The sequence below is a fragment of the Astyanax mexicanus genome, chromosome 24 (genome assembly GCF_023375975.1).
Source record: "Astyanax mexicanus isolate ESR-SI-001 chromosome 24, AstMex3_surface, whole genome shotgun sequence".
Lineage (NCBI taxonomy): Eukaryota > Metazoa > Chordata > Actinopteri > Characiformes > Acestrorhamphidae > Astyanax > Astyanax mexicanus.
Window position 1 is genome coordinate 17290586 of NC_064431.1, and position 16019 is coordinate 17306604.

Below are 16019 nucleotides of genomic sequence, written 5' to 3' on the forward strand. Positions count from 1 at the left end.
AGGAAATGAGACAGGAGCAAAGGTCAAACTGTAATCAGATCCTTTTTTGAGGACAAACGGAACACAAGGCTTACTGGACCGGGGCCGACTTACAACAAACTGACGTACAGCACTTATGTACAGAAGATTACATACAATCACATGTACGCTGAATATCATATCAGAGCAATGATATCAATGTCTAGCAGGCATTTACACCTTGTGTCCACTAATTCTGGAGGTGCCCTTCAAACTAAAAATACAATTAATACAGTTTACACCCATAACCACACCCCAAAACACAGAGCCTTAAAAAAACATCCAAATACCCAAAATATTCCCAAAATACAGTGCTTTTAGCCGATGCTCCTAACAAGCTTAAAATCCTCTGCCCATGCAAAGAAATCACAATTTTTACACCATTAGCAAGCTAAAAGTAGCTTTATATTGAATTGTCCTATCTATTAATTTGTGCTTATCAGTCAATTTATCGTGATTTAATTTCAAGATGGCAACACCTGGAGCACTACCTCAAGGTACTGTGTGTATAAACAGTGTTTTTAATAAACTACCTGTGCATTTCCAAAAGTCCTCAGTGCCACATTTTAAATGTTAGAACCCTCAGAATTCTACTAATGGAGTGTGGAGCTACTTTGAGATTGCTAAAAATTGTGTAAAAATAGTGATTTCTTTGCATGGGAAACACTATGCCCCTATTGCCAACATTGTAAGCCTGTTGGGAGCATCGGCTAAATACGCTGTATTTCGGAACGCTGGGTGTGAATGGAGGTGAGCTATTCGACAAAAGTTTATACTTGTTATTATGTTTTACTACACCCCAAGTCCATTTCACACCATGTTTCTCTTTAAACAAACCCATAACCTCAACCACGTTCTCAACACAGCAACAGAACCTCCACTCTCCATACAATAAACTCATATAATCAAAGTTAAGTTGGTTCTGTTACTCCAGAAAGCTTAAGCACAGAGATACTCAGCTGTTATCTTCCCCTGCCATTACAGAACCACAGCCCAGAGTGACAGCAGGAAATTTACACCACACACAGCTCAAGTCCCAAGCGAATGACTGAGTGACTGATACGCCCACATGACATTGAACACTGCAATGTGATTATTGCTCACCCACACATATTGCAGTATTGATGCTGAAATAATAAACTATGCAGCATTACATGAAAATCTTTATTTCCATTTTTAAAAATCAATACAATTATCTCTCCAATAAACTGATAATCGATCAATAATTGATAAAAATCAATGTACTGTAAGTTTTATAGGATAATGCGTTCAAATACAAAGAATGCCATATCTGGGTTTATCTCTATCCCCTTCTTTTACCTTCATTTCCATAACAGCTGCATTTTCTGTAGGGAAGGGTTTAAATGTAATGCTTGTAGTTATGAAGACAGAACAGTAGAAACAGAGACGAACAGGTCAGCAGCGGTCAGATCTGAGAAAGTATATACACTGGGGCTCTGAGTAGTCCAGCGGGCTAAGCACTGCCACTATTAGGAGATCGACGGTTCGAATCCTGGTCATGCAGCTTGCCATTGGCTACCAGAGCCCTGAGAGCGCACAATTGACCTTGCTCTCTCTGGGTGGGTAGATGGCGCTCTCTCCCCACATCACTCCTAAATGTTGATCTCGATCATCACAAGACGTCTCTGAGCTGATGTAGCACTATTAATAATAATGCTATTACATCAAATATTTTTTTTATGTAAAAATCTGATGCAAAGTGATCCCTTTAGAGTTTTTCCTTTTCCTAGAGATCCTTTTAGAAAACCCAGAACCTGTAGGGTATTTGTTTTTTCCCTGAAAATACTGATAACTGAGTTTCATCAGCATCAGCATCTTTCTGACTATTGAGACATTACAGAAACATTAAGGTTGAATTATGTCCTAACACTAATGTTCAGTGTTTTTTGTCAGTATGGCTCTGGGCACCATTTATATTGATATATATTTTCTGCTCTATAAATAAAATATTTTATTCTATATCCACTCTGGCCTGGCCTGATCAGAACATTTACTCTTTAAACCCTGTTAACGATGTTGTCACATAACTAATAACAAAACTGTCTAAACATTATTATTAAATTATAACTGTTATTGTGTTTCATATTCAGACCCTCTTCAGCATTACCGATCATTACTCTGCCTTATTCAGCACTCATAACCCAGGCAGTTCCTAATCTTCTGCTGAGAGTAATTTGGGTTGGGGGTGGTCAGGTTGAGGGTGATGATTGTGGTCAGTGTAACATGGCGGATTGGAGGAGGAATTACTGTAAATATCTTCACTCTTCACTCCGCGTTTCCCGGGGGAGGAGCAGTGGACACTGGGGTTAATCCCGACCTGATCTCAGATCAGCTGCACCAGCCCGCTGTCGGAGCCCAAATGCAGTGGTATAAACCCTCAGCTGAGACATTTCTGTACCTCTCTTTATTCAGTGGGAGAGGGGTTTCATATAGACCTAATAAATTCACCCACTGTTCCGAACAATGGGTAAAATCAACAGTCTGACAATATGGACCAAATCTCAAAAAGCAATACATTATGCCGCAATCTAAAGAAATCTCGAAAAGTAAAAAATTCACTGACATATATCAGTCTGGAGAAGATTACGAAGTCATTCGTAAGGCTTTATGCAGCGTACTACAGTAAGAGCTATTATTTACAAATAGAGAAAACATGGGCCACTGGTAAACCTTTCCAGAAGTGACCCGCCTACCAACATTACTCCAAAAGGGCAAAAACAACTCATCCGGAAGGTCACAAAAGACCCTAGAACAACATTTAAAGAACTGCAGGTCTCACTTGCATCAGTTAATTTCAGTGTTAATTGATTCAACAATTGTATTCATGTGAGAGTTTCAAGGTGAAAAACTGCCCATCTCACATATCTTGATGATCTGCAGGACTAAATATTCTTTGGACTGACGTGACAAATGCGGAAACTTTTGGAAGGTGTGTGTCCCATTAAATCTAGCATAAAACTAACACATAATTTCAGAAAAAGAACATCATACTAAGTGTAAAACATGGTAGTGGTAGTGTGATGGTCTGGGGCTGCTTTGCTGCTTCATGGTCTGGACAACTTGCAGTAATAGGTGGAACCAGGTATTCTGCTGTTTACCAGACAATCCTGAAAGTCCTGAGAATGTCCGGCCATTTGTTTGTGACCTTAAGATCAAGCGTACTTGGGTTCTGCAGCAAGACAATGATCCAAAGCACACAAACTAGTCCACCTCTGAATGGCTTAAAAAAACAAAATAAAGGTTTTGGAGTGGCCTAGTCTAAGTCTGATTGAGATACTGTGGCAAACCCTCCAGTGTGGCTGAATTAAAACAATTCTGTAAAGAAGAGTGGGACAAAATTCCTCCACAGAGATGAGAAAAACCCATTGCCAGTTATCGGTAAAGCCTGATTGCAGCTGTTGCTGCCAAGGGTGACACAACCAGGATATTAGGTTCAGGGGGTAAATACTTTTTCACACAGGGCTAGATTGGTTTGGATAGTTTTTTTTACCTTTAATAAAAAAAATATTATTTAAAAAGTGCTTTTTATATATTAAAGTTCGGAAAAATATGAGTATGACAAAAAAGCAAGAACAAAAGGAAATCTGTAGGGGGCAAATTTGTCTTTTCCTTTCTTAACCCATCCATGCATTCAACACACATACACACCAGTGAGCACACTCAGAACACACACACTTACAGTGATACAGTAGGAACACATGCCCTTGACGGTGGGCAGCCATTGCTGTGGCGCCCTCGGAGCATTGAGTGTTATGGGCTAAGCTTGCTTAAGGGATCCACAATGGCGGCCCACCAAACCCAGGTACTGAACCAACAACCACTGAGCCACAACTGCCCTATCAATAAGTATATATGGAGACACATCTTGGGTGGGTTAAGATGACTCTTAAGAAATGGTTATTAAGAGGTTATAACTGTTGTAAAGATGTTATAATTTACGATGTGTGTATAGGTTTTGTTTTAAAAGAAATTGAGAAATTGAAATTGAAAAGGGCGCTTGTCTTCCTCTCTAAAGCCACCACCATGTGACCTTTCTGTGACCTTGTCCTCCTCCTCTGCTTTACCTCTTCCTCTTTTTTCATTTTTTCTCCTTCCTTTCATTCCTTCTGTTCTTCCTGTGTGTGTGTGTGTGTGTGTGTGTGAAAGAGTAAGGGAAACCCCCATTTGTAGCAAGGCTGTGTGCAGTGGAGCAGATTAGCATAGCTCCTGTACTGCATGGAGCATCTGCCAGGAGACTCCTCCCCCTCATAAACACTCTCACACTCAAACACCACCCTTAGCTTGATTGATATGTGGGCACACATGTACCCAAAATTCCCTCAGTGCAACACAGCATTCCCTCTGTGTAACAAACAGTTCTAACCTCAGGGTCTCTCTCTGAACCCTCTCTCTGTTACTGTCCCGGACCGGACCGAGCTATTTCTGTGCTCATGCATAAGTCATGGGATGGTGTTAGCACAACGCAGCAGATCTTGTACATGGCTCTTAGAGAGATGTGATTTGGAATTTGGACACAGCCGGAACTGACCCAAAGATCAAACACTCAGATCTGTTTAAACTGCAGCAGAGCAGATTAAACTACAGCACATACAACAGAACTAAAACACAGCTAGAAAACATGCCAGTTCCGAAATCCCAAAACTGTTACATCACAGTCTTGACTAGGGGCAGAAACAGGGCATGTAATGATACGATATAAGCACAATATTACGATTTTATTTTGCCAACGATAATGATGATATCACAATACTGTAATTCAGTTATACTCGATATATCACAAGACAATTCTCTACAATACTCCTAAATAAGCAAATACCAGGAAATATGGATTTATTGGTGTCAGTTTCACAGAATTTGACAACCGACAATTCTACACTATGGGTTTACCCAATATTCATTTGCTAAGCACCACCTTGTGGAGTAATTATAGTAAGTAAAATTGGGGTGTCAATCTTGGGGAGTTAAGAGCGCCTATGTTTTAATATAAAAAATATGGATGAAAACAATTCAATATAATCGCAATATCAATATTTTGTCCCATCCCTAGTCTTGACTCATTGTATTTACAACCCGCAACATTTACATAAATCCCGCCCAATACAGAAAGCTCTAGTCAGTCGTTGATAATGGAAAGCAGCTCATCTCCTTTGGACTCCACAAGCACCAGGTCATGTGACCATGGCATTTCCTCTGCCAGGGTACCTGAACCAGTGGCTACAGCGTAGATTCTACACAGGAGTATAAACTGGCCTTTATCACTAGCTGACACTAATCTCCTTTTCCTTTTTTCATCCACTTTTTTCAAAACTAAACTGGAGCTAAACTCACATCAGTTGGAAAGTAACAGCTAGTGTATTTTTTCCTTCCTGGTCACTGTGCCGCAATTCTATAAAATTTTAATTTACTCAGACTTTAGTTTCATGGTGGTGTGTTTATATTCATTTCATAAAATTTGCAATTTTAAAAGCTGTAAAGTATTGCCTTACAGTTTCAAAATGTATCCTAATATGTCAAAGGGGACATATTATACCTCTTTTTACACAAGTTAGAATAGGTTTATGTGCTATACAAAACAAGTTCATGAAGTTCTATTTCACATAACTCTCACATAAAGAGATTTTACTAGCTCTATTCTTGACAGTTTTAGTCTCTTTCAGAATGGGCCGTTTAAGGACTCTGTCACTTTTATGCAAATAAGCTGTTGCTGGCCATGCAATTGTATGTATTTTGCCACACGTTAGTGTTAGCTTGTGCTAAATGGCAAAACACGAACAAGCTAATTCATGCTTAACTGCAATATGATTCTAATTATTCTGCGGTATTAACTAATTATTTTGAAGGATCTCGCTCATCTGCTGACTTGCCAGAGATCCACCCCTCAGACGAAGTCTGCTGGCTAACCCTGCTGTGTACTGCCTGAGGTTCTCAACCAGCAGAGTTAAATAGCGTTTCTTCAGCTAATCCAGTGGGTGGGGCTCTGGTAGGTAAATTGAGGGTGAGGGATTTTACCAGGGTGGTTCTATGCAGGTTACCATATTGTGATATCACAATAAGGGAGCCATCCAAATGGCTCATAAGATGCATTCACTGAATTGCAGATTTTTTTTCCCACTTGAAGTATTTATGGGGTTAATTGAGAAATACAAAATACAAAATCAAGCATAAGTTAAGTTTTGCATTATATGTCCCCTTTAAATAGTAACCACTGCATCTCAGAATGTCACTTCAACCCAGCACTGTTCCAAAGTTCAGCATTAAACCAGTGTTTGATGGAAATGTCCTTAGGACATCTCCCTGGTGGTTCACACAGAACCGGGTCCAGAGCCCCATCAGTATTAGTGACAATTCGACCCAGTTATCAGCGCTGTCCAGGCAGGTGAGCGGATACAGAGAGATAAAGATAAGAGATAAAGGGCCGTCAGCTCTGTCAGGAGGCAACAAGTCCTGTCTTCAGATCCACAGCCAGACTAAACACTAGCCGTTTCTAAAAATAAAGCGTCCGGTTTTATTTTGGGCTTTTTCTGAGCTAAGCTGTGGGTTTTGTCTGAGGGGATTCTGGGAAGTGGAGTCAGTCCTGTTTAATTCAGAACTTGTCAATCTGAAGCACAGGTCTGACTCATCATTTACCTTCTGAAGTCGGTGGTCCTCAGGGACCCTGTGATTCAACTGCTATGATTCAGCATCAGCGTTACATAAAACATAAAACAAATAATTAAATAAAAACGCAGTTTACGTCACTCCACAACTCGAACGGATATCTTTTCATTTCAGTTTAGTTTAGAACCGCAATAGTGCTACTGAGGAGGACACAAAAGTCTGAGACATGCCTCCACATCCACCTTATACACACCACAATGCACTGTATTAAGGCTACGTTGACATTCCCAGGCTGAAGTGACTCAAATCTGATTTTTTGCTCAATGTGGCTCAGTTCAGATTTTTTCCTGGCTGTGTGAATGTGTCAAATACGATTTTTTCAAATCAGATTAGAGTCACTTGAGTCATATGTGGTCCTAAATCAGATACGTATCTGATCCACAAAAATGCGACACGAATGTGAACGGTCAAATCGGAATTCATGCGTATTTTTGCTTTTATGCATGCGATACGTGCTTTTCTCTCATATCCACACAAATCTCTTGCTGCAGATGTGCAGCTATAGCTGCAGAAACAGCAAAAGCAAACCACCTGTCCTTTTTTCTCCTCCTCAACCTGAGCATATACTGACAAGACTTTCCACTCGAGCAAAAGATGCTCCACATATGAGCTGCTAATGCATCTATTTCACCTTTATAAAGCAACGAGTCGTCTCTCAAACATGACATTTTTGTTGTTGGTTCAGAAGGCGACGTTTAAACGCGTATCAATGTGTCCATGTGAGGCGTTTCAGGGACATATTTGTTCACATTACACACAGATACAGCTCCTCTACATTTGTGAATGTGAACCGTCAAGATCTGAGCAAAAAATCGGATTTGAGCAATGTGGCTTGTAATGTGAAGGCAGCCTAAGAGGTGTGATACCTGCTAAAGGAGGTGTTTCAAACTACTGATCATTCAGAGAGGCCAAATATCTGCTTTGGATTCTTTCATTTTTTGTCCTTTGTCATTTTGCATGTATTAAATATGACAATAAAACAATATTTCTTAATAAAAAAAGTAATATTTTATATTTATTTCCACTTATATGAAAATCAGGTTAAGCGCTACTCTGACGTTCATTAAATTTTGCATGCCACTGTACACAGATAGATAGATACACACAGATGACAGTCTTAGCTCAATATAGCACTGACAGTTATTCCCACTCGACTGTCGGTTCTGAGCTGATCAGCAGCACAGCTTAATTACAGCAGCCCCACCTCCCGTGTATCCCAGGATTCCCTGCCAGTCATCAGTCTTAACCCATGCCATAGAATACATCACTCTGTCTGCTGCAGCGAGTTGTAAATACACCATATTAACCACAGTAAACCGCCATCCCAACATTTTAAGGGGTAAGATGAGCATCAAACTGAACATCCCACTGACTACTTAACTGATCATCACAATAAATAAAGTGGATGGGGATTGGGGGGGGGCTCCACAAACTACCTGTAGTGCAACAAGTTATATCCAGGCTTCTGAGCTGTGTTTCCCTGGTGAGAATGGTGAGTGGTTATGATGGGTCTGGAACATAATCACTCTGCACGGGACAGGAATACCCGCTGGTGCCAGTCCATCACTGAGTTCCACACACACAAGCATTCATTCACTCACACCCCGGGAAACCAGTCTACCATGTGTTTGTACGGGGTGAGAAAATGGTGCAGGTTTGAGGGGGCTCCTATACAGGTGCATCTAAAAAAAATCTGAATATCACCAAAACATTAGTTTATTACATTAATTCAATTCCAAAAGTAAAACTCATATCTTATATAGATTCATTACAAACAGTGTATTTTTTCCAGGGTTTATTTATTTTAATATTGACAATTACGGCCAATTAAAACCCAACAGTCTGTATCTCAGAAAAACTAGTACCTTTGGCAGTGCATGCAGCAAGGTTGCACAAAATTCAGAATTGAATTGAGAATGACCCCTAAACTCCAATTACATTTTTAAATAGAAATAGAATTACAAAGAAATTTAAAATAAATAATTAAGGTGTATTTAAAAATTAGGTTGTGCAATATATATTACATATGACTACAACATACATTTCATACTAATATTATTAATGTATGTCCACATATTAACATTAACAACACACTCTATAAAAGATAACTAAAACCTTCAAATTGTGTAAAATGATTTCCTAGAATTTCTTGCTTTATTCTGACCAGAATAATGCCGCCTTAATGACAAACCACTTAAAGAACCGTTGACCATTAAATGCAATAACGTTACCCTGTAAAGTACTGTAATAAATGATAACTGCATCTACCAAAATATTGTTTCACGTGATTATTTTGAAATAAATACATTGCTAATTATTCAACATTAAAGGAACGTATGCTCAATATTAGTGTCTGTACTTCCACTTGGAAAATGCATGTTAAAATGATCACATTCTCACTGATATGATAAGAATTAGTTTCAGTGAATTGCAATGAATTCAAATCCACTTTCTGTAATTTCATTCAAATTCATTAATTGAAATGGATTAATTGAAATTCTGAAATTCTGAATTATGCACAGCCCTGGTGGATAGGTGCCAAGTCCTGCTGAAAAATGAAATCCGCATGTCTATAAAGCTTGTCAGCAGAGGAAGCATTGAAGCATTGTAAAGTGCTGTAAAATGTCCTCCTGGTAGATGCTGCACTGACTTGGGACTAGATAGAACACAGTGGACCAACACCTTTACTGATTGGAGGAAACTTCACACTAGACCTCAAGCAGCTTGGACTGTCTGTCTTTCCTCTCTTCCTCCAGACTCTGGTCCCTTGATTTCCAAATGAATTGTAAAATGTAAAAATGTAAAAAACAATAATGATTTGGGAAGCCATGTCATCTGCTGGTATTGGTACGCTGTAATATACCAGGAGGTCTTTAAAGCACCTTTTCATGCATTCCTCTGCTGACAAGCTTCAATGAGATGTGGATTTTATTTTCCAGCAGGACTCGACTTCCGCCCACACTGTTGCCAAAAGTACCAATGATCAATGTAACAAATTAATAAACTTTTCAATGATAATCTAATCCTGTTGTTCTCAAACTGTGGTACATGTAACAGTAGTATATGAGTAGTATATGAAGCACTCCAAGGTGGTACACCAACAAATAAATGTTTTTAATGTTTCGAAAACAAAAGATTATACAAGTGTGTATGATTATACATGTGGGTACCTGTGGAGGTCCCAATCCATGGGTCTTTAGAATTTGCCTGGTTTCATTGAAGACAATGACATAATGTCACTGTTGGATAAAAACATAATTTACTCCAAATGCCATGAACTTCAAAATGAGCACTTGTATACATTCCTGTGGATGACTTTTAGGAGGAACTTTGTTTTTTTCATTTGATTGTGGGTGTTTTATGGTCTAAAACAGTAGTTCTACCAACAGTAGGACCACCTACAAGCCATGTCACAGAAACACATGTAGTTACCACACACAGTTATTTATAAACAGTAAGCGAGATGTGTAATCCACACATATACATGTCATCGTAATATTTAGCCAATTGTTCTTCCCCTGTTGTGTGGAGCTTGCTCAGAGTTTGAAGTCTGTAAGTTAGTATAATTTGGTAAGCTATTTGATTGATTATTGTTCCTGTAGGGTTGCAACGGTATGAGATTTTCACGGTATGATAACCGTCTCGGAAAATACCGCGGTATCACGGTTATCACGGTATCACAGTTTGTTACATATATTATTTTTTTTTTTGTTCAATTAACTATTTATTGTAGAAACTACACCATCAGGTGAAGGAAACCATGTTTTTCCACTACTCTTAAGGGCATTAAGAGTGTATATATATAAAAAAGTTGGTATATAACCAGATACTGCAGAAAGAGGGGATTTATTTCTGACATGATCCTCACAATAGAGATTTCTATTTTAAGGCTTTCACTACTTAAAACCTTCAACATATGAAAAACAGGCACGTCAGAATTTGAAAATGAACGCATGTAAATGAATGGCGTCTTTCACGTCCAGTCCGGCCAGTACCTTTACACGGACACGTGAATCCATCGTAGCACGCACTTCACTCCTGTACCTGCGTGCCCGAATTTCGGATAACTCAGCGCTTTTGCGGGCGCTTACCGCATGGGTTATGCACGACTACAAAGAGGTTTTATTTATGTTCAGATTAAAATTTTAAACTGAACACATACTTTGCGCTGCACAGCGGGGTGGTGTTCTCGGAGATGGAGAACAGGTTTGATGTATTTCCTCCTTTAGCTGTGACTTTACGGCCACATTGATTACAAGCTTGTTGATTACAAGATTACAAGTCTGTTTTCAGGCTGTTTGAATGAGCGAAATATGATCAGAATTATGTAAATTAACACTAACATAGAAGCATAGAACTATTATTTAATTAAAATTATTTTTAAGAGCAGCTAAACACAGTGCGGAGAAGTTCACGTGCGAGAGAGAGAGAGAGAGAGAGAGAGAGAGAGAGAGAGAGAGAGATTTGCGTGTTCTGATATGAGCTACTCACAGGTAAAGGTTCTCTTTTATCTCCTCGTGCTCATTTTAGTCCAATACATAATTCTGCAGTTTCTCAGTGTTTTCTGTCGTATTTTGCGGCTAGCGCGAGCGCTTACAACTAACACCGCGGGCCGCGAGGTGCAGCCGTGCTGCCGCTGTTATGCCGAATCCGACTCCCTGCTCAATCCGACTCCCGCTTCGCGGACAGAATCGGCACAACACCCCCCGCTGTAGAACTGCGGGAGTGAAAACAGCGCTTATAATTAAGTTAGTTAAGTTTCAGTTTTCGTTATTTGGTTCGTTTTCATTAACAATAATAATTGGTTACTTAGCATTAACATAGTGATTATCACACCAGAGCTTTATTTAAAAATAAAATATATAATTAAAAAACAGATGCCTACATCTCAGACTATTTTCTAGAGCCCAACCCGACCCGGCCCGAGGAATGTGGTGGGGCGATGTGGTGGTGCGAACGGACCCGATCTCGGGTCGGGCCTCGGGTCAGGTCTGGTTCGGGCAGAGAATCTAAGCTCTAGTCTGATGCACTTTCTGCCGTTCTCACCGCTGTGTGCTGAGTAGCTGAAGCGGAGCAGAGTTGCGCATGCGCGGGTGAGTTTCTCCGCTGGCTTGCGTTTTACCGGTAATAAGCAAACACAAACGGTATGATAACCGTGCATTTTAATACCACGGTATACCGTGAAACCGGTTACCGCTGCAACCCTATGTTCCTGGTTAATACAGTTTTCCTACTGGGACTCTGAGAAGGATTTAGACGGAGGAAAATAAACAACATGAGAGCCAAGCAGTGAACTACAGTGTTTTTATATTGCTAGGTATTAAGCAATTAACTGTAATGCAGAAACTGTATGAAACTGTTGGTGACTGATTGGTATAGGTCATTATATCTTGTGGTGTTCCACAGGGTTTTATTGTAGGACCAATAAAACTGATGGAAATAATGATAAAACTGAAGTGTAGCTTACATACAGGTTCTAATGGGTAAAACACTAAACACAAGCAACAGTAATGTTAGGAAAATTGCAGGTGGAAACTTCATAGATTTATGTTCTTAATATTTCAATGCAAGCAGATGCTTTTCTGAGGTCGTCTAATTTACCACCAGTGGTACCTGTACCTCAGTTTAAGAACCACTGGTCTAAAAGGTTGGAGAACCACTGCTGTAATCTTTTGAGATGCACCTGTAGCTTAGATTAGTATCAGGTCTGTCCTCCAGTGCACATTTTACTGGACTCCCTGTTTTAATCAAACAGTTCTTCTCATCATTTAGATAAGGGGAGCCTGTGTTTGTATTTAACCCTTAACTGATCAGATTAACTCTACTCTCCAACGGTAGCCCGTGTAAAGTGTGTGTAGAGTAAACAGGGCGGTTGTCTCGCGCGCTTTGCGGTAAACAGATGGGAACAGCGGCGCTGTTTGACCTGTAAACACCTTCCCGCCCCTTTACCTCGACGACCTTCGCGCGCACGTGGGTCACCTGGCCAATGTCAACGCGCGTGAAAGTGTACGAGGGGCGAGATGCGATCACGTGACTTTCATCCCCAACTTTCATCAACGCGTGTTAATATAGTAGTAGTAAAAAAGGCGAACCTGGATCAGAACCAAATACTCACGAGACCGAAACACAGCAAAAAACAGAACCGGAAGGTGCACGAGCGTCGATCACACATCAGGGATATTGAACTGGAGTGATGGGGGTGAGGAGGATGGGGGTACTTGATGCATTCAGAATATTATAAACTCAGATCAGACAGTCAGATAGATCTGATAGATCACTATTAATAACAATAATGATAATAATGATAAATCAGTAAAACTCATCAAATCATTTTACTGATACTGATATAATCAATCAGAACTTGCACACCTGTGTGCGCGCGCAGCCAGAGATCACTGCTTAATTCACACCTTATTAAATCACACTCACACATCAGATATCACTGATTTAAGCTAACCTAGTTCTGTCTGCCAGATTTGATCTCGAGATCTGTATTAAATCTCATGATTATGGATATTATTAAATATGGGGATGATCTGATCAGATCTGATCTGAGAACAGCACAGAAAGACCCCCCTCATCCCCCCCTTCCTCCCCAGACGTCCCCCCCCATCACTCCATCAATATCACACCGTCTTCATCAGTACAGCGCGCGCGCACACACACATTTAAACACAGATACACAGAAGCTATTAGACTCACCTGTACTGCAGGAGCTCGTGCGGTGGGCCGGGCGGTGTTGTGGGGCTCGCGCTGCTCGTGCGGTGCTGGTTCTGGGTTCTGTTAGGAGGGTTCTCCTGTGTGTCTCTCTCTCTCTCTCTGGGTCGTGATGTCACTCTTTCTGGGCGGAGCTCTCTCTCTCTCTCTCCGCTACGTTACGCTGTGTGACACTACGCTGCTGGAGCTCATATAGACGCAACGGGTTACACACAGGGCAGCGCCCCCCAGCGGCCACACCGAGTCACTACTACTAATACTATTAGCCTCCTCCTCTTCCTGCAGCAGCTGCAAAACAGGAGTTTACACACAAACACACCTGTAACACCAGTCACGTGACCCCACTGACCAGAAGTAGCTCTTAAATACTCTAAAAACAGGTATTTAAATTAAATATGTATAATACATTTAAATCTGACATAAATATACTTTGCTAATACAGCTTTGGAAAAAAGGAGGAGACCACTTCAAAATGATCAGTTTCTCTGAAATATTCATAGGTATATATTTGAGTAAAATGAACATTGTGGTTTTATTCTATAAACCACTGACAACATTTCTCAAGTTACAAATACAAATATGAAAAATGGTCAAGTAATAAAATATGTACAGTGCTTTCAAATGTTCAGAAATCAACATTTGGTGAAATTAATCACAGCTTTCATGCATCTTTGCATGCTCTCCACAAGTCTTTCACAATGCTTTTGGGTGACCTTATTTCACTCCTGGCGCAAAAAGTCAAGCAGTTCAGCTTTGTGACCATCTAACTTACATCTTACATGATGACATTAAGAGGTTTTTCACAAGGGAATCAGGTCTGGAGATTGACTGTCAACTTTAAATATCAGTCAGCAAAAGCAGAATGACATCATGTGACCTATAAAAAGAATGACAAATGGCAGCTGGGGTGAAATGCGATCTTAGAGACAGGGCTCAAGCAAAAAAAGAGCCAGGCTTAAGTTTACAAAAGATCATACGTTTTCGGACTATGGAGGACTGGAGTAAGATCATTTGCTCTGCTCAACACCTGGCCATCACCTGCAGAGGTGTACTTGCACCCACTGTAAAATTTGGGGGAAGGTTGATGATGATCTGGGGATGCTTCAGCAAGGTTATCCTGAAAGAAAAGAGAACTGGTCTTTCCAACAGGACAATGCTCAATTCCACACAGCTAGATCAATTAAGGTGTGGATGAAGGGTCACCAGATCAAGACCCTGTAATGGCCAGCCCAATCTCCAAACCTGAACCCCATTGAAAACCTTTGTAATGCAATCAAGAGTAAGATAGGTGGTCACAAGCCATCAAACAATGCTGATCTGCGTGAATTTCTTTTTGCGCCAGGAGTGGCATAAAGTTATCCAAAAGTAGTGTGAAAGACTGGTGGATTCAGATTTTTGATTCTGAACTCTACCTGAACTTTTGTAATGTTTCTAAATGAATATGAACTTGTTTTCTTCGCATTATTTGAGACCAGAAAGCTCTTTTCGTAAATTTGACCACTTTGACGAAATCCTTTAAATTACAATAGTTTTGGGAGTAGTTTATAACATAAAACATCCCAGGACAGGGGATTGTAGAGGACAAACACCTTTTTTGTTTACTAGGTGATTCCATATGCATCACTTAATTGTCTCCATGCCTTAAATGTTACCCTGCAATGTAGAAAATAAAGTAAATAAAGTAAAACACTGAATAAGAAAGAATGTGTATCCAAACTTTTGACTGGCACTGTATACTTGCTGACACTGCTGGTGATTTAAGACACACTTAACCATGTAGCAGCAAGCCATCCCACCTGCTTTTACTTAGTGGGCCCAGTAATAGAGGACAAAGCACAATGACCTCTAACTCACTTCCAGACTGTGTAGGGGTTATTTGATAGAATAGTTATATAGCACTGCATCACTCACCTCCACAATCACTGGTCCTAAACCCAACTGTGTTGGTTCTGGAGGAGTTGGAGCACAGGGTGAAGGGAAAGCAGCAGCAAAAAGCAAATCTCAGCACACCTGGAACTTCAAGGACCCTACCCTGTGAAAGACACTTGTGATGCTCGTTGCTATCTTACACCTCGTCAACAGTCTATTTTCATGCATTGCGCACGCCTCTTTAAAATAGCGTGAACTAACCCAGCTGGCACACAACCGACCTTGTGGAAATATGGTTGAAATATTGTTGAAGTAATGTCTGTTTGTTGTTTCCACGTTGTAACAACATTTAATGTTAAAATGGTTGTATAAACTTGAAAACTTTAATGTTGAATCAACATGATATCTTCAACCTTCTCTCTTTTGAATTAGAATTTATATTTCATCACCATACAATTTCACAAAACTTTTGGATGCAAGGATGAAAAAGTTGTTTTGCTTCCATTTTCTGTAGTTGCTTTTTAATTGGGCACCAAGTCAGACCACCGAGACTTTTACCCCTCCTAAAGGGGTAAAAACAAAAGTTTGGAGGAGGTGGGGGTCAAAACATTTAAATATACTTCTTACATATGATGTTTACTACTACAAAAACAATGCAGTATCTATGCCTGGAAGAATATTGTGATACGATTCCATGTTAATAAGCATTCCCTTACCTGCCTGGCTCATTATTGGTC

The 16019-nt window shown here is 40.1% G+C and overlaps 1 protein-coding gene across 2 annotated transcripts in view; it reads right to left on the reverse strand.

Annotated features, from left to right (window-relative positions):
- Nucleotides 1–13565, reverse strand: part of ndrg3a (ndrg family member 3a) — a 43416-nt gene extending 29851 nt beyond the window's left edge. Inside the window, exon 1 of one of the 2 annotated variants that reach the window (XM_007248404.4) lies at nt 13399–13565. The gene's annotated coding sequence lies outside the window, so the exon portion shown is untranslated. The remainder of the gene's footprint in view (nt 1–13398) is intronic. The other variant, XM_007248406.4, reaches the window with a different exon arrangement.
- Between the last annotated feature and the right edge of the window lie 2454 nt (nt 13566–16019).